Genomic DNA, 22493 nt, shown 5'->3' on the forward strand with positions numbered 1-22493 from the left:
CACTGACATTCTCTGGGAATATTTTGGATACAATTGTGTTTAATTCAATCGTATAACAATTAAGATTCAAATGCTTAAAGCATTTAATTGCATCCATACATGTCTGCATCTGGGATACTTGTGAGAGCATGCCATGGACAGTGCTGTAATTATAAAGTTAAACTTGATCACCATCTGCTGGTCAAAGTCATCAATATCTACTATGAGCATGAGGACATGGGTTTTTTAGTCAGAATCCCACTGCTGCTGTATACCTTCAGGTACTTTAAGATTCTTGAACATAATCCTAATTGATTGCTTCAAGCTCTGGAATAATTTAAATAACTGTAATGTTTTTCTATGTTTTGAGAATTATGCCCCTAGCTTCAGCTGGTACAGCATGTGGTACAGTGCAGAGTACCAATTTAAAGTGTATCAGTGGTAGCAATGTTGCCATGTGCCAGAGAAGTTCATACCTGTGTGGAATTAGCCATTTAATTATTATTTTTGGTCGATGCCGGTAACACTTGTAGTGATGCAGTAACTAACAACACTGTTATTATAGGTTGCTTTGTAATTGGTATTATTGGAGATATTGGAGATGTTTTGTTATTAGACCGATTTAAATAAAAACTTTCTCTATTCCAATTGTGTAATAATAAAAGTGAAAAATTACCATTACCATTTGTATGTAATTACAGAGCAATTACAAAATTGCAATGTAACAGGCTGTCACAGTTGCAATGTAACAGGAGGCGGCCCTGGGTAGTAATGAAGAGCTGGACCACTAGATGGCAGTAGATACCAATCAATGGGGAAATCCAAAAGACTCCCAACTAAATTGTAACCAGATGAATTTCCAAACTTAAACTAGATAGATAGATAGATAGATAGATAGATAGATAGATAGATAGATAGATAGATAGATAGATAGATAGATAAATAGATAGATAGATAGGTACTTTATTGATCCCCGAGGGGAAATTAAGGCGTTACAGCAGTTCACATCACAAACAACAACAACAAAATAAAGTGACAACAGAATGATCAAATAAAATCGACATCTGAAACGTTATATACACTAGGAACAGTCCAGTATGATTTAACATCCCCCAGCCTGACTCTGATCACCTCAATCAAGCCAAGAGAAGGAGTTGTACAGTCTTATTGAGGCAGGCCGAAAGGATCTCCTATAGCGCTCCATAGTGCAACGTGGTTGTAATAATCTGTTGCTAAAGAAGCTTCTCTGCTCTGCCACAATGTCATGTAGGGGATGGGAGAGATTGTCCATGATGGCCAGGAGTTTGGTCCTCATCCTCCTATTGGCCACCTCCTCCACAGTGTCCAGGGTGACACCGAGGACAGAACCAGCTTTCCTAATAAGCTAAGAATAAACTAGCACACTGATCAATCCCATTCAACATCCACTTACTGTTATTGGGGCCAGTTGCAGTTCAATGGACGTTGTATTTATGTCGGTTATGAGGGCATGTTTGTTGAATCCTAGAACAAACTCATTTATATGAATGTGATGCTCCACCCTCTTTACACCCAGGCATCCCATGACGTCGCCAATACAGGACAACAGCTACGTCTAGCTAACATTTTTTTTTGTAGACAGGCTCAAAGGCGCAAGGTGGCTAGGAATACTTTATTGACACCTGTTGAAGCACATGCTGTCTATTGTTTTGAAGTGTTTTTTTGTCCGTTTCCGAAGTACTTGTCAATTCAAGAGGATTCAGGCTCGTTCCCATTTTGGACTTTCGTAAGTTTTCCTAACCCTGAGCAGTGTGATAGCTATTGTTTCCTCCTCACCGGTTAGCCAGTTAGCTTAGCAACATAGGAAGTTGGAGTTGCTGTTATTCCTGCTGCACATCTGCAAGTTAAATGTTACGTCTCCAGCTAGCCAAATAACTGCGTTTAAATTCAAACTAACCACGAGGGGTTGAGAATGTTACTTTCTCATGAGCTATTCTGTACGACAACGTTGCATCCACGACGCACGGTCAGGCGCCCCAGAGGGCATCTCTAGTCTCTCATCCCTCGTTCGTTTATTCTAGGAAACTATCGGTTGATTCTAGGAATGTGAATCCGATACCTCCATTGAATTAGAGCCACTATACTTGTATATTGCCTGGCTCATGGGCACGGCAATGAGTCACAGCTCTCCTATTCTCCCTGTCATTGGAGTTACAGGTGGTTGGAACCGCGTAGAAAGAGGGAAAATGTATAGTTCATAGCATTTAAATAGTGCATATTTCATTTAAGGGTTGTGAATGTGTCAACTTACCCATGCGTCAATATGTCTTCAGACGTTTAAAATATTGTTATGGGGGGGAAATAGACATCAAAGTTAAAGACATATTTTGATTGCTTTGTTTAATCTGTTCAGGGTATGCCAGCCAAAACCAACAAGATAGGAAATCTCTGTGCCTGCCCAGGCTGTTCTGATTTTCACACTAATTATAAGCAGATGGGGAATTTTAGGGATTGCTAGGTGTTGCTGCCTAAAACTGAGTGTTAGGTCTCACCTGTGTGTTCTGGTGCCAGATATTTTCCCCTCACCTTGTTTCTGTTTCATTATGTTTTACAGAAACACAGATGATCAGCCATCTGGGCCAGAGGCACACAAGTCAAGCTCAGTGATACTCCTGTCACCTCAAATCAGTGTCATCAGGCTGAACACGTACAGAGGTATGTGATGTTGAACTTGTGATGGAAGCAGGGCAGGCCTCTGGATTAATGTTGCACCCCTGCCTGACAGACACATGAACTTCCATTGAGACAGTTTTATGATTGAAGCCAGGACCTCTGGTTTGCAGGTCAGTGGGCCACAGTCAGGCCTACAGGCCAATTCAAGCTGTACATTCACTTGCCTACTCTCGTATACTCAGATCAATGTTTCTCACAGCTGAGCAGAAATACAATTCGTTTCAGCAAGAGATTGACAGCACATACTCGGTCTAACAAATTGAATGAGATCAAAGTACTGTAAATCTAATTGTGATATTGTGTTTTGATTTCCCATTTATTGATTTACTTTTATTTGATTTAGTTTTTCAACCAGCCAAAGCCGTTTTCATTGCTGCTGTTGCGCATACAGAACAGCTCAGTTTTAAGACAGTGATTCCCCATGTCTCCAGGTGCTGTACACACACTGTTGAGGTAACCTGTGGATGAAGGAGGACACTACTCATCTGTCACGGAGAGCCAAGAGCGCAGTACAGGTAAGGGGACAATGCCTCAGTCATTTTGTACTATGCAATATGTAAAGTAATTACTATGTAACAGCAAGTTAGTATGATGTTATTACAAGTACACATGAATGGAATGTGAAGCGTAACTAGCAACAGCCTTATACAATTTGTGTACGATTTAAACAAAAAATGTTCAGTATGAAAAAGGTTGTTGACAGCAATGTAGGCCATTCTTTCTTGTAATGTTTGAACTATTTAATGAACAGCATATTATATAGTAGAGTACTCTCAAGCCTGCATCCCGTATCAGAATATCATATTATTACTAGTTATACTACTCGTTATAACTAGTTGTTATAACCAGTTAATTTGCCAATGAACTGTTTGCCTCTGAGCCTTTCAGGTGTCTAGCTATTGACAGAGACCTGGCACTGCCTCTCAGTCCCACTGCCTGTGCTAGCTAGATAAACCCACTGGTAGGTGTTCAATGGACTCATGTGACTGCTGCTTTTAGGCCCTCCATTGTTAGGTTTGTGGATACCCCCTCATGGGTACACTCACCTGGAGGTATGCCACTCTATCCTCCCCCTCACGGCCTTCGCCCCATTCAGAGAGGAGAGGACCACTGGCACTGAGATCAAATGGGATCATCAGCTGTCAATATGCTTTCCACAATGGAATCGTTGGGGTGACAGTTTGAATCGGGGACAATCTCAGCATAGATTTTGTGAAATCATAATATTATATTATTATATACGAAACACAAACAGTTTGTTTTTCTTTGCAATATTTCTCTTGCTTGAAGACACCTTGAAATACAGGATAATTCTGTAAGCAGAATGTATGGTTTAATATTAGAGAGGTTTTTTGGGGCTGATACAGATTTCCGATCTTCTGCCCACAGTATCGGCCAATACCGATATCCGTCGGTGGGGGTTTGTTTGTTAGCAGTGAAAATGAAGTGTCTATATGGGCCTACTTACTGTCCAGGACGATTTGTGACCGTTTTTAACTATCTAATAATGAAATATAAAAGAGACAAAAACTAGAAGAATGCAGAGCTTAATTTATAACTGTTTAAAATAAGCTTTAACAGTAATTGAGTAATATACTAGTCAAGCAAATTATTTAGAAACCACTCAATCAGTTAACACAGTCAATGCTTGCGCTCCAGCCGTTCAGATCAACAGTTGAGTCAATCTTGGACAGTTTGAAACACAGGCTGGATTGCTTCGCCAATATGTTTCCCTGGAGTAAACAGCTGCCCATGTTCCGTCAACTATTATTCATAAGGAAAAGTGAATGAATAAACAACAGGCAAAAAGGAACAGATATCGCTTCTCTCCCCTGCTCTGTGTGTGTGTGTGTGTGTGTGTGTGTGTGTGTGTGTGTGTGTGTGTGTGTGTGTGTGTGTGTGTGTGTGTGTGTGTGTGTGTGTGTGTGTGTGTGTGTGTGTGTGTGTGTGTGTGTGCGTGCGTGCGTGGCCTGCGCCAACTCATCCCCCTTGTGTTTTCTCACAGCTGAGGGGGAAAAGCATTCTCTGCCTCTCGCTTCCATGCGATCTGCTTAGAGACAACTCCTCCGAATATTACTCCGTTGTATAAGTACCCAAGTACCCAAGTGGCTAGCATAGACGTTCTGTTTACATACACAAGCGGCGCCAACGACATCTCACTGTCGAGAAATGTGGCTCGTGTTTTTTTGGGTCATAGATCGGTTCTCTGTATCGGACAAATGAAAGGAAAATCACGTTAAGCACGAAAATCTGCAGATTCTGATTGGTGTCAAATCTAATGGGTTCATCCGTAATGAATAATCATAACTCCTGTACATTGAGACTTGCCTTGTTTCTTATTCTGTGGCGTTATGCTAGCCATTCTATTATCACTATGTCTATGTCTCCTCTGTGTACTTTAAAAAGCACACCTGTCATTTTGCATATGGGGTTAGGTTACCCATGGCTGTTGTAATGACCCGTAATGGTGTGTGTGTGTGTGTGTGTGTGTGTGTGTGTGTGTGTGGGGCTGAGTGTGTGTGTGTGGCTGAGTGTGTGTGTGTGGCTGAGTGTGTGTATGTGTGTGTGTGTGTGTGTGTGTGTGTGTGTGTGTGTGTGTGTGTGTGTGTGCGCGCGTGTGTGTGTGTGTGTGCGTGCGTGTGTGTGTGTACATGTGCGTGTGTGTGTGTACATGTGCGTGTGTGTGTGTGTGTGTACATGTGCGTGTGTGTGTGTACATGTGCGTGCGTGTGTGTGTGTGTACATGTGCGTGTGTGTGTGGCAGAGCAGCAGTCCGTGGATGACCGAGTGGTGATACCTGGCCCTCTGATTGGTCAGGCCCCAGGCTCTGACCTCTTGAGTCGTGACAAGTATACACACTGACTGGGCCGAAAACTCAGTGAGCCAGTGTCACGGGGCTGACATTAAAGCGCTTGGTGAAATGCCAGCCCCCCTTTTTCTCCTTTCCAAATGTGATTTGTTTATTAGTTTGCTCTTAAACATATGTATTTATAATGTGAGAGGGGCGCCCTATCCTATAAAGCCAGCCTGTTGCGTGAAAGATGCAAGGCTGAGAGTAAAGCTAGTAACTGATGAGTATTTGGGTTCAACTTGCTGTCCCCCTCGTCTTCATGATCCATGACACAGTCCCAAGATGTTATCTGGCACGCAGCGTAGTCGTTCAGAATCAAGCAGCTCTCATTGTCCCCGTTGTCCTCTCACGTGCGACTGTATCAGCTATTCTGTTTCCATCCCATAGCTCCCAGGACATTTGTTTTGGGGATTCACAGGTCAGCAACGCATCCTCAACTTACCTTAGTGTCGGGCGTTGCCTGAAAACCACATCCCTCGCCTCCCATTCAAATGTCATCTCAACACACCAGCTGGGTGGAATGCCTCTGACTCTAGAAGGTCAAGAGTGAGACAAAAAAATATAAATTATTTTAGGGTCATGAACTGTCTGAAAGGTTTCAAGGATGATACTGAATGTTCCCATCAAGATGTTTTTCTTTTGTCCGGTAATGATTGCTGTTGAACATCAAGCTAGCCCTGGTGTAATTATGATTAAGACCTATTGACTAAACACTCAATCTCTCTCTCTCTCTCTCTCTCTCTCTCTCTTTCTCGCTCGCTTGCTCTCTCTCTGATGTACAATGTAATAACTCCAGATAATTACAGTCTGTATTTCTCACAATAACATTAGCCTTAAATGGCAATACATTATCAGGCAGTGACAGGGGGACAACAATAGGCATGCTCTGCCAGCCATTTTCAAAAGCTGTGTAGGTAGTTGGAGTAAACAGCAAACTCAAAGTAATTGTTTTTGTCTCTTCCAACCTGTAGCATAAGCATAGCCACTGCATAGTGCACCCCCCCCCCCCCACACACACACACACAGATAGGGAGGGGGGGCAAACTATTTTTGTCTTTCAACAGACAAGCCTCCATGAACCAATTTACACCTGTTGTAAGACTGTGTCCTGTCATCGGATCTCTACCCACTTCCAGTTAGGTCACAGTAGCCAAGTGTGGACACTTCTGGACAGGTGGCGATTATCAGATCCGGCAAAACCACCTCCTCCTCCTTCTGAAGGATGAAATGTTATATAGCAGTGGTTGTATTATCACCAGTTTCTTCTTTCTTTTTTTTCTTCAAGTGTAATACACCCATTGTTTTAAGACATTGGGCAATGCAGTGAATCTGTTTACATCCCATTGTGTCTGGGCTAACTGAGAATGTGTTTGCAGTTAGCACTGTTTGCAGAGCTTTTGGAAGTATTTGGTTCTCTCCGACATTCCCAATTAACCACGGAGCCCTCGATGCTTGGCGACACTCTCCAGACAGAGTTCTCAGGCATGCGGTTATGAACATCTCTACTTGTTATTGTTTGTGCAACGAAGCCGTGCTGGGATAATAATAAGACTGTGCTTTCAGCTATTCCTTTCAAGCTTGGTGGTTTACTCCTACTCCATTTTACAGGGGAGCACATCAGAGGCCCAAAAAGGATAGGGAAGGTTATGTATTATTTTTATATTTTGCATAATGTATTTTTTTTATCAGCAATGTGGTATGTAAGTACCCTAACCCTAACCCTAAAGTATTGAATAGATTGTTTGATTACGGTATATTGAATAATATATTTGTTTTGTCCAAGACTGCTTCCATCTGTTTGCGCTGAATACAGAAATCTCCACCAACAGTTTAGGGACACCACTCCAGATGGTAGGCTGAGTAGAGAACAGCCATTGGCTGATCTAGATCCTGATGCTACTGGGTGGAACACAATCTCCCCAATAAAACAAATCGTACATTTCTTCCCATATAACCAGCGTGATAAAGTAAATAACAGCGGCTAATCTGGGAAGTTGTTTTTGCTGGCCGCGTTGCTAGTGTCCTATGTGTGAGTAATCCCATCCAACAGCTGCTAACCGTCATGATGAGGCCTGTTTAGACCTCGCAGTGCGACCTCTCCCACACACAGACACAGACACAGACACAGACACACACACACACACACACACACACAGACACTTGAACAGAACGCTAGATACCGAGAGGCTTTTATGCAGAGCCGAGACCAAACGCTAAAGGCTGTCAGGTATCACCTCTTCATTGATTGTCAATGTATGGAGAGCACACTGGCGCAAACGACGTGCTTTGAGACCTCGCAAAAAGCACAATAGAAATAATAGCACTTTTTATTATCATGACGACAAACAGGACATGAACCCATAGATGAAAGGACGTGAGTTACAGTTACAGACAGTGAGAAGAAAAAGGCGGTGGCATTAGTGACGAGGGTATCCTGAGAGTTGACAACTTGGGTGGCTAAGATGCACTGACAGGCCCTGGCTTCACACCCTGCGCTGGCTGGGAGTCCAGACTCCAGGGGCATTCGCGGAATGAAAATGGGGCTCTTCAGAGCATGCGGAAACGCTTCGAGTCTGGAGCAAAGCACTAGCCTGCGACTTTGAGCCTAGTGTGAAGATAGTCGATACGTAGATTAGAGCTGGCCTCTCTCTGTAGCCGACAGAGGGGCATTCCCTTTGCTGATGTATAGTGGTGGAACACACGTGTCAGGGCCTCGTCTTCATCCTGCATGTGTGAATCACTTGATCGGGTTAATCAGTTCATCTTTGGAAGGATGTGTTTTCCATCTCCGATGCTCCCATGAGAAATGCACTGGAGTAGTAAAGAATGTAGGTTGCTGTAAAACGTGGCTAGCAATTTAAGATCACGCATGCAAAGATCTATATTTTGAGAACAGTGTGTAATGGCCTGTAGTCAACCACGTACTTTGAATAGAGACGTTCCATTTTCCCTAGAGGTGCGTGTCAGGCGCAGGGTCGATCTGCTTGTCTTTGCCCCCGTCATCCGTTTCAATAGAAATCCACTACGGTAGTACTTGTCCTTTGATGTGCTGATTGATTGGAGCTGTTATCGGATTGATTTCCGATACCCTGCTACTAGGCACGTGTATCATGTCCCAGATAGATAGATAGATAGTCACACATGAATGTTTTTATTTTTTTTGCGTTTAACATTCAGACATGTCCAGAGAGGCCCTCCACTGACGCAGGTGAATGCACACGATGCTCTGTACCACACGTTCCTTTTATCTCCAGTTTACCACCCATCGAGAAGGAGGGACGGAAGACTGGAGGATGAAAGCTGCCCGGAGCGTTGGTTACAGGAGGGGGGCTGATGAGTGGGCTGGAAATCGTGACGAGAGAGAGAGAGAGAGAAAGAGAGAGAGAGAGAGAGAGAGACGCGCGCACACATACCGAAACCGGCACACGTTTCCGAGGCCCGTCGAGGGTGCATGTTTCTCTACCAGACACCCACACAGCCCTGGCACGACTGGTGTCCTCAGAGATGAGTGCATTATGTCTATTTGTCTGAATTATTTCTCATACAATCACCTCAGAAAGAGCACCAACTTCACATCCAGACCGGTCTCCTCGTCTTCGCATAGAGAGACGGTTTGATCAGATTGTCGTGCGAGTTATTAATATGTGACGGGTGGGACCTTGAGTTGGCCAAACAAGCTAGCTAAGGAGCAGATTTGTCATTTCAATATGTGACTCATGCTTTCTCACATCGGCACGTCAAGTATCCGCCCCGAGTGACTTACTTGAGAAGATGATGCATTGCAATGAGATTTTTAATCATCCCTTTGTGATATCTGTGCGATAACTCTAGCCCAGCATTAGAGCCTTGTAATGGATTTTTAATCCCTGAAATTCTACCGTCTTGCTTATCAGTTAAGAAATGATTGAAAGGTGTTTTGGTAATGAAATGCCTTATCTTTAAGTGACGTTGCCCCTTTCGCAGGGATTTTTTAAGGAGATTTAATTGCAGCTGTGAATTCCTTTAGGCCTAGCCTATATTTTGCGCTCACCTTCCACGTGCACACGTCATGGTTTCAGTGCAAAGATTGTGGTCTCCCATCTGTGAGATAATGCACAGGTTTAGAACATGGAGATGGAATATGTTACGTGTGGTGTTCCCAAGGAGTTTTTCCTTGCCTGCGTGCCCTTTGTGTTTCTCCCCTCTGTGGCTTGCCTTTTTTGGAATCTACGGTTTGTTGTTAGTTGATATTGTTTGAATTCTATTTTATTGTCTGTATTGTTCTTCTTGGAAAGCACCTTGAGATAATTGTCTTTGCAAAAAGCGCGGAAAATGCATTTGTTTGTTTTATCCATCCATACAAAGCAATGAAAATGTTAAGCCAAGGTGGAGAGGAATAACGGAAAACGCTTTCTTTCCTGAATCTTATGACTACATTGTATTGTGATCCCTAGTATCCCACATGATCGGCTAAGAGTTCATGAACTGTGAATTTGGCAAATTCCTTTTGTTTTTAGTGGTAGATTTTTCTTTTTCATTACAGTCCCCCCCCCCCCTCTAGTGATTAACGAGTATTGCTTTGGGGCCAAATGTTACGGCCCATATACGGCTGTTAGTTTGGGGGAATGAATCAGAACCTCTGGGCTTTTTGATGTTTTTCTTGTTGCAGGAAGTGCTGTATGAAATATGCCTTAGCAAAAACCATTCATTATTCTTCTTGCCATTGGCCCTTTTATTCACAGCAAACTACCAGTATTAAAATAGCCCTGAGTTAAACCAGGCCCACATACCAGGGGAAATAAAAGACCATGATCGAACAAATTCATCAGATTGGCTAATGTTTTGAATGCATTTGGATGGATTTTCCCTTATCCCCCAGTACAAATCTTTCTGCCTTACAGCATCTTGCATTTCCCCGACCCGTCCCCAATTTGATCCAGTAGAGAGTTGATCTAAAGAGTGTTTTGTACTGTATATCCAGGCCTGGGAATGCAGGTGGGGGTAGAACAAGGTTGTGGCAAATTACTTTTCGATTCCATAACTTCCGTTCGTGAATTGAATTGGAATTAGGTAATTGAAATACAAAGCATTAATTTTCAATGATTTTTCAATCAATTTAAACAATCTCAGTATCTGGGTATACTGTATGTTCCAATGGTCAGCAACTCATCTGTGTGGGTTATTTACATTATAATGTAAATTGAAATGGAAGGAAGGAATTGAGCTGGAGTTTTAAAACACTTCCTGAATTGAAAAGGAAGGAATTCATATCTCCCTCCCTCCCCTTTTATCCCTGTGTAAACTGTGTCAACACTGTGGCCTCAGAGCTGGCTCCGGACAGGCCTCCCTGCCTGTGTCAACACCCAGAGCCCAGGGCTCCTGGAGGCCCAATAATCCCAGGCCTCAGTGAGTAGCTAGTGTGGTAGAAACAGCCGTCGGCAACCTCACATGGTCAGGCTTGTCTGCCATAACACACCTCAGGGAGCAAGGTAATATGCTTTTGATTACCGGCCGTATATTTGGTCGCCATGAACGGTAGCAGCATCATCTATGTGCTGCAGCAGTCGAGGCAAGGATGCCATTTTGCCCGTCGCCATAGGGATGCAGTAAGGTAGTATTTTTTTAGCACTGTTTTTCTTTGGGATTTAAGAGGAACACAGGAGCATTTGCTGTGTTAAACTAAGAAACACATTTACGATTTCTAATAAACCTATGCTCCTGTCATGTCTCCCTAGTAGGCTCAGTGGGTTACCGTGTGTTTTACTGGTGTTCAGAGCTATTAATAGACCAAGCAATGAATCAGATTGTATCTTAATGTCAGCCTTTATTTTGAAGCTCTCTGTGTCTTAAACAATGGGAGCTGCTCTTCGTCTCTCTGGTGAAACACCAAATGGTCTCTGAAACACTCTTTCCAATTCTATGTGAAAGAAAAATATTTAGAAAAGTTTCAGCCTAAGACATTCATAGTTCTTTGATGCTTGAAGTTGGATTAAGGCTGTGTTGCTGGCAATAGAAAAAAAATACTTCTCCTCCATGACTTATAATAGTGACTTAGGAATAGTTTTTCTCTCTGTCCCATGACAGCAGTTTTGAGGTTCTCTGTGTGTGTGTTGGTGTGTGTGTAAGTGAGGATTGAGGGGACAAAGGCGGACTAATGCAGGGGGGGGAAAAAACATCCTAAATACCGTATTAGCTTTTGTTCAATTCCTTTTTAAGCCATTTCTTTCAGTCCTTTTGAACGAAATCAAATTGCCATCGCTCAAATTCTAAAATTGCCTCTTCTAAAATGGATCATTTGAGCCGCGGGGTGCCTAAAAGCCTTTGTATCGCTTCATCTCACTGACTCAGTCGGCTGTTGGACAGAGTACAAAGGGACCTGACGTTTGGACAGAGAGAGGGTTAGGGACATGAGATTTTCAGGCCCCTGCTATGACTGAGGCAGAGACACAGCTACAGCTACCTGCTGTCTGAGTGCAGACAAGCATGACACAGGAACAAGCTGGGGGAGACAGACTGCTGGTGAAGAGAGAGGGAGGGAGGGAGGGAGAGAAATAGGGAGAGAGAGACAGACAAGAAAGAGGGAGGGGAGAGAGAGAGAGAGAGAGAGAGAAATAAAAGGGGAGAGAGAAAGAGAGTGAGATACACTTGGAGAGGAAGAAAGGGAGAGAGTCAGACAGACCGAGAGAGGGAGAGAGAGAGAAAGAGATGAGAGCAGTAGAGGCCCCAGCAGCAGTTTGTGGCATGTGCGAGAGACAGTACATGAGCTACAGCACTGGAACATTAGCACTTGACAGGTCAACTTTTGCTGTTGTGTATGACCTCTCTGTCTGCCCGGCCCTCCATGCCTCGGGCAGGAGTTTATGGGTCAGGTCAGCCAGTTCAACCAGAGAGCATCCTGGAACAGTCTTCATCTGGGTGACTGCACTCTCTCCCTTTCCTTCTCTCTCCCTCTCCCATTGGGACTATATTAGATACAGTGCTACTGCATGGGAAATGAAAGCAAATAACACGGGTGTTCTCGCTGGAAAAATGAGATGTTGAGTTATTATCGTTTTATCTCTCAGCAGTTTCCAGATTCTTTACAAAATAGAAATAATGACCTCTCCTCTGACCTCGGGTTAATTATTTTTGTCATTTCCTGGGAACAGCCTGCTGCTGAAATTGATTCACAGCTCGGGTGAAAGAAGATGATCTGTATGTCCGTGACAAGTCCGTGACGTGGTATAGGTCCAGTTTTTCTTCTCGTTATTTCCAGTTGCCCGACCTCACAGCTCCAAATGCGTCTCTCCACTTTTGGTGTCTGTGTCTTCTCTGGCTGCTGAGTTTGAGGTTAACAAGCCGTGTTCCGTGAGAGGATTCATGTTTTGGAGACTGTAGGGAAAAGAAAGGACACGCATTTCAGGAACCCTTCACCGAGTATGGTACAAGGTGAAGGGCTTTCACAAATATTTTACTTTCAAACTCATTAAGTGAGAGAAGTTCAGATCAGAAATGATATAGCTAACCTTTGGTTTGATTTTTAAACGTGCATTGCAGTGTTGTAATTGGAGAGAACAGGTAACATCTATGTGCTCAAGTGTCACTTATGAAACGCTGATTCTCAAAAATGTTTCCAATTCTATATGAATTATCAGTTTTAAATTAAAATACACATTATTTTTTGGAATCTATTCTTTAGATATTATAATCCTGTCAAACGGGCACGCAGTTATCATTGTGTTGACATTGCATTACCATAAAACCCGAACTGGTCACCCTCATTTTGACTCATAATTATATTTCCTTCTTTGGCTGCTCCATCATCATGTCTGGAGAAACACATTAGCCAGCCAACCATTGTTAGAGGGGTTTGTCGTAGGGGCCCTTCTCCTATCTGTGTGTATCTGACCATCACAACAGCAAACAGATTGGTTGGAATGACTGTGTACTGTATCTGTGAGTGAGTCACATGATTCTGTTTAGTGATTCAATGACTCACAATGTGAGTCTCCTCTCCCTCCCCTCCACGCCCTCTCCTTCAGAGAGAAACAGAAGCCCTCTACCATGGGTAATTCTTCATTAAGTAAACCCACATTTATACTAAAAAAGCTTCTCATTCATTATCTCCTCAGATTGGTTAGTGCCCCCCCCCCCCCCCCCCCCGCAGGCAGAAGGGCGTCCCTCTGAGCCTGGAGGAAGAGAGCCAGGAGTCCATTCTACAGGTTGGTGCTGCTAATGCATCTTGTCACTTCAGCTCATCTGGACAGATACGGCCATTTACAGTGCAACACAAACAATAGGAGGCCTAAAATGGGTTATGTAATTATGTTCCATGGTGATGAACTGCGGGGCAGATGGATTTGGCTTTTATAAGATCCCATCTTTTTGAAATTGGGATTGTGCCATGTGGCCAGTACAGATGGACATTTCTCAGAACGATACAGTATATAAATAGGCTACCAACTGTTCTGTAAGCTGTGGTTGATCTGTCCGTTGTTTTCTGTGGCTTTTCGAATGATATAGCTTGTTATGTGCATTACCGTGGAGTTGTGCAAAGAGGCCTTCCTTGCAAGTGGTTAAGCTGTTGAAGAGCCCTTTGGTTGTAGCACGCTCTGTTTCCCATGACTCTGAGATCTTCAGAGGGGAGGCCCGGTGTGGTTTCTCCTAAGTTCCCAGGCCCTGAGATCCTCCCAAACGCAAGCTGCTGCTCACACACTCATCACTCATCTCTGAGAGAGAAAGTGTGTGTGTGTGTGTGTGTGTGTGTGTGTGTGTGTGTGTGTGTCTGTGTGTCTGTGTGTCTGTGTGTCTGTGTGTGTGTGTGTGTGTGTCTCAAACCGGAGATGCATGGACGTGCATGTCAGTAGACCCCATTCCCCCTTACACACACACACACACACACACACACACACACACACACAGGGCTCTCAGGCTGAGGGACAGCTGCAGCTCCTCCACTGAAGAGCCCCACTACAACACAACCAAGGGCAAACGACAGCTCACAGCCACATACAAAGGAAAGGTCACAGGGCGCTGTGGAACCACTGAACTCCCCTCAAATGACGTCTGCCTGTGTGACCAAGAGTCTGTCTAAAATCAAGGGAATTTGGAGTGTTTTGTGAATGCCTGTCATGGCCACTAGGATTCCATTCTAGGATAATTGATGTACTCCACCCACTAGAAACCCACTACATGTTATTCTATAATGATGGCATTATCTGTTATTCTGTAAAGACGTTACACCGTATTAGCGGTTTAAGTATGATAAGTGTTAATCAATGTCTATGGTGGAATCCCACAGGAATATGTGGAGGCCAGGCCACCACCGTGTGGTACATCTGCCGTGTGCTTTCATAGGGCAAAGGTGAACACAGCCATCTGCTTCTGTTGCCTATCATACGGATGACTTGAGAGATTCCAGCCAACGGCATCAATCTTTGTCCCTCTTTTTTATACCACACACACACACACACACACACACACACACACACACACACACACACACACACACTAACAGCCAAAGGCATCATGTCTGTCTCTCCTCTATGGTACCAAATGCCTCCGAGGTGATGACAGGCCTGGGACGGACCACTTCAAAGGGAACCCCCCCCCCCCCCCCCCCCTTTGTCCCCTTCAGTGAATCATGCTCCTCCACAGCCGCCATGCTATTGATGCTTTCAGAGGCAGCCATTCAGTGACCGAGGGTTCCTGTTACACTACATCACTGGGGATCTCGGGGTCAGTGACATGTTCCAGGTGTAAACAATGCTGCCTGGACGTGGCGCCACCCAGGCCTAGATCTGTGCCCTCCACGGCTTAGTCAGTCTGCATAACCCCCAGGGTCTATAAACCACTCCGGTGGAGGTTGGTGGAGGTAGAAATCGGAGGACGCATGGAACGGAATAAGGAACGGTATCCAAACATGCGTTACAATGAGCCTGTCCTCCGTGTCTACCTCCACCAGCCTCCCCTGCTCCGCTCCTGTAGGGGGGAGAGGAGACCTCAGCCTTCACTAGTTTCATTTGACCTGCACACACTCGACACACTTGGCAGCTTCTCCCTTTTACATGCAGCAGTAAAGAGTAAGTTGTGCTGATAACAGTTACATCCACTCTTAATGAGCAGGGCTGCTGCCATTCTTCTGCCTCAGGTGTGTTGATGGCGAAGGATACATGCCCTTGACCTTATAGTCTACATTCATTGTGCTCATGCATAGGCGGATTCCTAAAAGATTGCGCTGATATTTGACTGAGCGACCGACTTGACTGACTCATTTCCTATTGTGTCAGCGACAAATGGTCTCTTTCATTGGCGTGTTTATGAACATCACAAGGGAATGCCTTAGCATTCTGGTCCGTGCCAGTAATTGTTCATCACAATTCCAATTGTGATTCTATTCTCGGATTCATCCATCAAACCTCTCTGATGTCCCGCCAAGCTCCTCATGTGACTTAATCCCAGTGTTGAGACCGCAGCTATTAAGCCTGGACTGTAATTCCATGTCTCTTTTAAAGGCTTTTTACCTGCGTTATTTTACCTAATTTTAAAGGCTTTTTTACCTGTAGAGTGTAATCTTATGGCGGGCAGTACTGGCTGCTGGTTGTCAAGTGGCTTAGATTGAAACTCATTTGCGATGGCTGGCTGCTCTCAGGTTCACCCTCGGGATTCTCCCGCCTGGCATTTGAAAGACAAGCAAGCCGCATTCAAAGCGTCCGTGTCAATATATCATAAATATGCAAGAACAGGCAGAGCCCGAATATATTTCCTGCAGACAGCAGGGAGGGACAATGAATACAGAATGAGTCAGTGTCTGTAATGCGCCTTTTCTTTTGCTCCATCCCTCAATCTGCTTCCTTAATACCCCCCGTCTGAGACGGACCTGGTTAATCCTCTCCATTGGACCCTGTTGTACTTACATCACACACAATACGGGATATCTCATCCTCTGCTTTTCACCCACCTACCCGCAATCCCAAAAAACGGAAACGGCAGATGTCGGAGAGAGAGAACGTTCCGGACCAGGGCCAGACGACTCTCTATGTAGGCGAACACTTAACAGGGCGGCAGCTTGCCCCCTTAAAATAACAAGTTGCTAAGCCGGGGGATCGGGAGGCGGGAGGGGGGGAGGGGGGGGAACCAAAAATGTTACAAAAAATGGAACATATAGGGACAACACAGTTCTCTGCTTCCAGTGGAGTAATAGATAGATATGCACTCACTCACTCACTCAAACAGGTGGTGCAGCACTCCACCGTGCCCTCCGGTGCTACAGCCCTCCTGCCTGTCAATGACGCAACACGGGAGGCAGAGAGGGTTTAAAAAGATACGCCAGTCGAGTGGCGACCAGAAGAGCTTATTGAAGGGCTAGAGAACCGTCGCTGAAGTGCCTGATGAGAGAGAGCACCTCTGGTGCCGTCGTTGCTGAGCAGGATCCTACCAAACCTGTCCGAGGTGTATTCTGCCCCTATAGGAATACTGTAGCTCCACCCGTCTCAGCTAGCAAGAGAGTCTGTTGCGTAATCCACTGAGCTGGAACCGCGTGACGCACAGAGCTGGACTGTTGTCGGCTAAACTCTGGGCTCCCTCCATATGCTGCGACGGGAGATGAATTCACTTTTCTATGAGCCAGCTTTCTCTCTGGGCAGGGGAGAGGAATGAATAACAAGTGGCATTTTTCTAGTTTTCACTGTAGAAGTTCACAGCAGGGCATCAGTCCAGAGGCAGTTATACTTAGAGAGGGTAGTCATTGTGTCATGGTCATGGACTTCAGCCTCCTTCTCTAAATAGGGTGAGCCAAGCAAGTGCTCCTAAAAAGGGTTTGGGTGCCTGTCTCCCGCTGAAAGGTGTGTGTATGTCTGTGTGAGAGAGTCTGTGTGATTCTGTGTGTGTGTGTGTGTGTGTGTGAGAGAGAGTCTGTGTGATTCTGTGTGTGTGTGTGTGTGTGTGTGTGTGTGTGTGTGTGTGTGTGTGTGTGTGTGTGTGTGTGTGTGTGTGTGTGTGTGTGTGTGTGTCGGAGCTTATGGTTGCTCCTGTCCCTCAGACTAAAATATCTACTATATAAACCCCCAGTTAGATAAGAGATAATCAAACCTCATTAGCTGCCTGGGGCATTCCCCTCGCAGGCGATTATCCACCTGTAATCTGTTATTATCCAATGCTTGGAGCCTGTGTTTAGACAGACATAATAGCTCATTATTAATGAGAAAACCGGGTGAAAGGCTTTGAAACAAAAAAGTGTTGTTATTGTAAAACTTCAGATAAAATAGTACCTACTCTGTTGCAAAACTTGTGCTACTTTTTTGTGCCTATTGAACACGACCTATGTCACTTGATTTGACCTCCTGGAGTGGTCTTCTCAAATGTTTATGAGAACCACTCCACACTGGATGGTGAAATTACATCTCTGTACATCTGTCTATAGTTTGGATACATTGTTGTTGTCAGTCTTGCTGACAGCATGTTTGGAGTTTCATAAAAGCGTTTTCTGCCTTTTGTTGTCAGCTCTTTCCTTTTGATATTGACTGCATTTAGTTGGATGTTGACAGTTTATGCGGAACGGAAAAAAGTGAATTTAAATTATTCAGTAGCTAGTCTCTCATATCTTTGCAACAGAATATAAACTCCTAAGATTTTCTTTTAAAAGATTGGCTCTCTCCACTTTCTTTTGCATGAAACGCCATGCTGTCTTGGTGCCTTTCAGGAGGAATTCCCCCCTATCCCTGTTCCATATCTCCATATCCTTTACAGGTCTGTTTAATCCCCAGGCTGCAGCCTCAGTCTAAATAATGCACCCTCACCGTCTGACGATAACTCCTATTTATTTTATTTCCATGTTCTCAGCCGTTGAGTGTTCCTGTTTCTATTCTGCTCTGTAACAGCTGAGCCACAGTAACTCATTTGTCCTAGTATGGCCTTTAACTAACACCCAATCTCTCTCCTCCTCTGTCCCTGTCTCTCTCTCTGTCACTCACTTTCTCTCGCTCTTTCTCTTTTTCTCCCTCTCTCTCCCCCCCCCCCCTCCCTCCCTCCCTCTCTCTGTCTCCCCTCCCCCACCCATGGCCTGTCGTGACAGTCCCCCATACCCATGCACAAGCACAGGCCAGTGGGATTCTCTTTGGTCAGGCCTTGCCCTCCCTCCACCTCCACCCTGCTGCCCTGGGCCCCACTCCCTCTATTCAGCAAACCACCAGATGCTATTCAAATGAGTTGCTAGGAAAGTAATGGTACCAAAGTTGTCCATAGCCACAGCTTGGGAAGGGGGAGGGGATGAGGAAGGGGGGTCGACCCCAAAATAGTTCCCCCTGAAGTGCCCTCATCCTTTGTTTTTGAAAAGCACTGTGCCCTAGAAAATCCTCATCCAACAGTCTCAACATAACATAACAAACAGCCAATAGGCCGAAGTAAAACTACTTTCTGAAACCAAGCTGGTAGCACTTTACACTATGGATGCATTTCAGAAAAGGTTAAAGGTCCAGTATGTAACAATCAAGGGTTCTAGTGGACTCACTGATTTCCGCCTTTCTGTCTCTGGTGGCTGTCTCTTCCAATCATGCACACATGCAGAGACACAACAGCTAATGTCTGACACTGCCAGTCCATTTCAGGGTACATTATTATTATTATTATTATTATTATTATTATTATTATTAATAGGGAGGATATTGTTGCTTGTAACTTCGAACAGAATTTTGCCCCGTTGGCCAGAGATGACAGATTTCCGACAGAATTATGCCCTGCTCCTTTATTAAAGGATTTATAAGTAGTTTAATAACTTGTTAATATATATTTTATATATAATAAACTGTTATAACCCATTGGTTGAAATTATGTGGTTTACTTCTTCAATGACATCCAAATTGCTGAAATTATTTCCCTGAGGCCTGACCTCAGGAAAGGCTGTTTATTATGTTCCAAATCATCAACAATCATATCCAAACCTGTGTTTTTATTGTATTTTTTCGTCACTGACAAAAATCCTTTTTACAGTCCCAACTGAACTAGTGAGCTAACATTTATAGTCTGTTGAAAACAGACGCTGAACTTGTCATGATTAAGCGGTGATTGAATACCCCCGCTACCTAAGATTGTTGTGTGACATAATTAGAACTGAAAAGTGACAACATGTCCTCTTTGATTCTCCTCAGCTTATGGGATTCGTGTTGCCCTGCCATAGGAAACTGCAGTGCTCCTGTGTGTGTAAAGTCTTTGTTTCGATATACAGTTCTTTCCATAAAACTGAGTGCTTAGAATGCCGTGTCTGGATGTCTAACATCTTTTAGATGTGCTGTTGCAGATGACCTGCTGTGATGATCTTAAGGAGCTGCAGCTGTATTCCCAGCTCTCTGTCGTGTTCTAGGCTTTCTATCAATGCAGTTGGAATCTGTTTTAGTTTCTCCATGTATATCCTCTCAATTGTTCTTCCATTATGATGTATTGTTCTTTCAGAGTGATTTAAAAGGATGCGTTTAATCTCAAGCGGTAAGAGGAGGCAAAGGGCATTTCACTGTGGTCATTGAGTGAAGAGGAAAAACCCCGCTAATGCTTTTATAATTCAACCAGGCTTTAATTCAGTTTAATCTCTTGGCTGAACAATTCATCCATTTGGTCTTCCGTCATAGTTTTGGAATGTGCCAAAACCTGTCCAGGACTCATGTGTCTTAATGTGCCCTTGGTCTTATCCTTCTTTACTTGACTTGGTTATATGAACTGCAGTTTTGTTGACCCTCTTTGTGAGAGGTCAATAACTGTTTTAACAAACAAACCCAATGTAAAGCTAGAAACACCTTACTCAGACTGCACGTAGCACACAGCCCATTGGCATATATATTAATTCCTTTTAAAGGGATCAGTGGATATGATGCAGTGGGTCAAGCTGAACTCGCCCTCGTTGCTGTCACAAAGCAAGACTATCGTCAAATATTTTCTCTTCATGAACTCTTGTCCTGAGCTTTTAATGCTTTGTTTTTGTGTAAGTGAAAGCAGGCAAAACATAAATAATACGCTCTCAATTGTATTGTGTAATTTGTTTACTGGCAGTTGTCCTAAATTTGAAATTAGGGAAATATAAGCAGTGCAGCTTTGTTAACTAAATTCGGTAGCTGTTAAGTTAGCTAACATTTATCTCCCTCTCCTGCTCCCTCTCCCTCTCCCTCTCTGCTGTTGACAGTCTAGTTGTGCGCCTTTTTTCAGTTCAGTCTCTGCGGTGTGTCAGATGACCTATTGAAATCATTTCAGTGCAGTGTTCCTGTTACCAGGGTAACGCAGGCTCGCTTTTGCCTTTCATTTCACCATGTGACCAGGGTCTTTGACGTCAGCAAGGAGGAGGCAGAGTTTGGTACTCAGCAGCTGTGGGCTTCTAAGAATCTTGCGTGGAGTTGCGAGTCGTTGTCACTAGTCGTGCTTCAGTGCTTGTTGCTGCTCCCTGCTCTGGTGCTAGTCTCCTGTTGCTGCTGCTGCTGCTGCTGCTGTTGATATCTACTTCTCAAAGCTCTGGGTAATGGACTGCTAAGGGCTTACAGAACATTATTATTAAGTGAGGTAAGCTATCCTTACCTTATCCTAAGCTATCTTTTGTGTGTACCGTTCCCGACCGTTTGCGTTCACGTGATTCAACAGTTCTTTAAGCTGATGGCTACAGGTCTCATATGCCTGTTGCACTGTTTTGAGAGCTGCACAGTTCCGCAAAATGAAGAAGTAGTTTAGATTGCTCTCAGTACTGCATAAATTATTAAATAAGGAACTGTGAGTGCTTCATCTTTACAGCTAGTTCCTTGCGGTGGAGATAAAGGGGAGTTTACGACACTGTCGAGGATAGTGGGGTTAAATGCTTGATTAGGGGCTCTGAGATATGTAGTTCAGAGTGCAGTTCCTCAGGGTTCTGGTACTGATTGCTTTCTCTTTCTCTCTCTCTCTCTTTCTTTCTTTTTCTCTCTCTCTCTCTTTCTCTCTCTCTTTCTTTCCTTCTCTCTCTGTCTCTGTCTCTCTCTTTCTATCTCTCTCTCTCTCTCTCTCTCTCTGTCTCTCTCTCTTCCCCCCCCCAATGGCCCCAGATCTGTTTTCAACCCCAGCAGGAAGTGAAGGGAGGAATTACCGTGGGGCTAAAGTAACGCTCAAGTAATTGCGAGCTCCACGCGGCTCCCCAAAGCGTTCAAATGTTGGTGGGAGCAATAGGTTGGAGCTGGCTAGGCTACATACAGGGAGAGAGGGTAGGGGGGGCAGGCAGCTGCCTCTGGGACCCCTCAGAGGAGGTCGAGGGGGGTTTCTGGGGGGGGGATGGTGTGGGAAGACTGGAGCCGTCTGATGTAAGCCCACCTCCTCGGCTTGCATGCCTCAGACAAAAGCACACCAGCCTCCATTTAGCGTGGAAGGAAATGGCAACCATGAGCAAACGGCCCGTGGGGACGAGAGATAATGAGGGTGGTTTGATATCTGCACTCCATGTTATTCTATCCCTGTCGTTAGCTCCTCCAAGTCTCACCCATTCCCGCTATCTTTCCTCTCACAATTTCTCTCCCACTCACATTCTCTCCCAGCTTAACTTCATTACCAGAGGTAGGAGTCTTGTCTGTAACAGGTCTCGGTGGCCATCTGGGATCTCACGAGCGAAGCTTTCGTTTCACTGCTTCAAATTAGACCCTCATTGCAATGGAAGAAAAATGTTTTTGTTTCCTTGGTGGGTTCCGGCACTGACACAAATGAGATGTGTCATTGTGGTATTCTGCCTTGCTGCCTGGAGAACACAGGCGTGTGAGCTCAGAGGCCCTCATGAATGTGCAATTGTACCGCAAAATATTAAAGGGGTTCTGGTTTAAAAGTAAACAGCGGTTGACAAACAATGAAGAAACTTGGGACCGAATTCACGTTCTCAACTGCATCTCCTGGGTTTAACCAACTCCAAATGTCTCAGCTTGAGTCGGGGCACATCAGTCAAAACTGTGCCTCTTCCTGTTGTGAAATGGGCTGCATAAATAGTCCTCTGAGGCCGTTTTGGAGA

At 44.5% G+C, this 22493-nt stretch overlaps 1 protein-coding gene across 3 annotated transcripts in view; it reads left to right on the forward strand.

Moving 5' to 3' along the window:
* Positions 1 to 1590: 1590 nt before the first annotated feature.
* Positions 1591 to 22493, forward strand: part of ncalda (neurocalcin delta a) — a 41532-nt gene continuing 20629 nt past the window's right edge. The window contains exons 1-3 of one of the 3 annotated variants that reach the window (XM_083678427.1): positions 1591 to 1744; positions 2573 to 2673; positions 3123 to 3206. The gene's annotated coding sequence lies outside the window, so the exon portion shown is untranslated. Of the gene's footprint in view, positions 1745 to 2572; positions 2674 to 3122; positions 3207 to 13683; positions 13723 to 20943; positions 21038 to 22493 lie in introns of those variants that run through there. The other 2 variants (XM_083678429.1, XM_083678428.1) reach the window with 2 other exon arrangements.

The sequence above is a fragment of the Argentina silus genome (assembly GCF_951799395.1).
Source record: "Argentina silus genome assembly, chromosome: 10".
Taxonomy (NCBI): domain Eukaryota; kingdom Metazoa; phylum Chordata; class Actinopteri; order Argentiniformes; family Argentinidae; genus Argentina; species Argentina silus.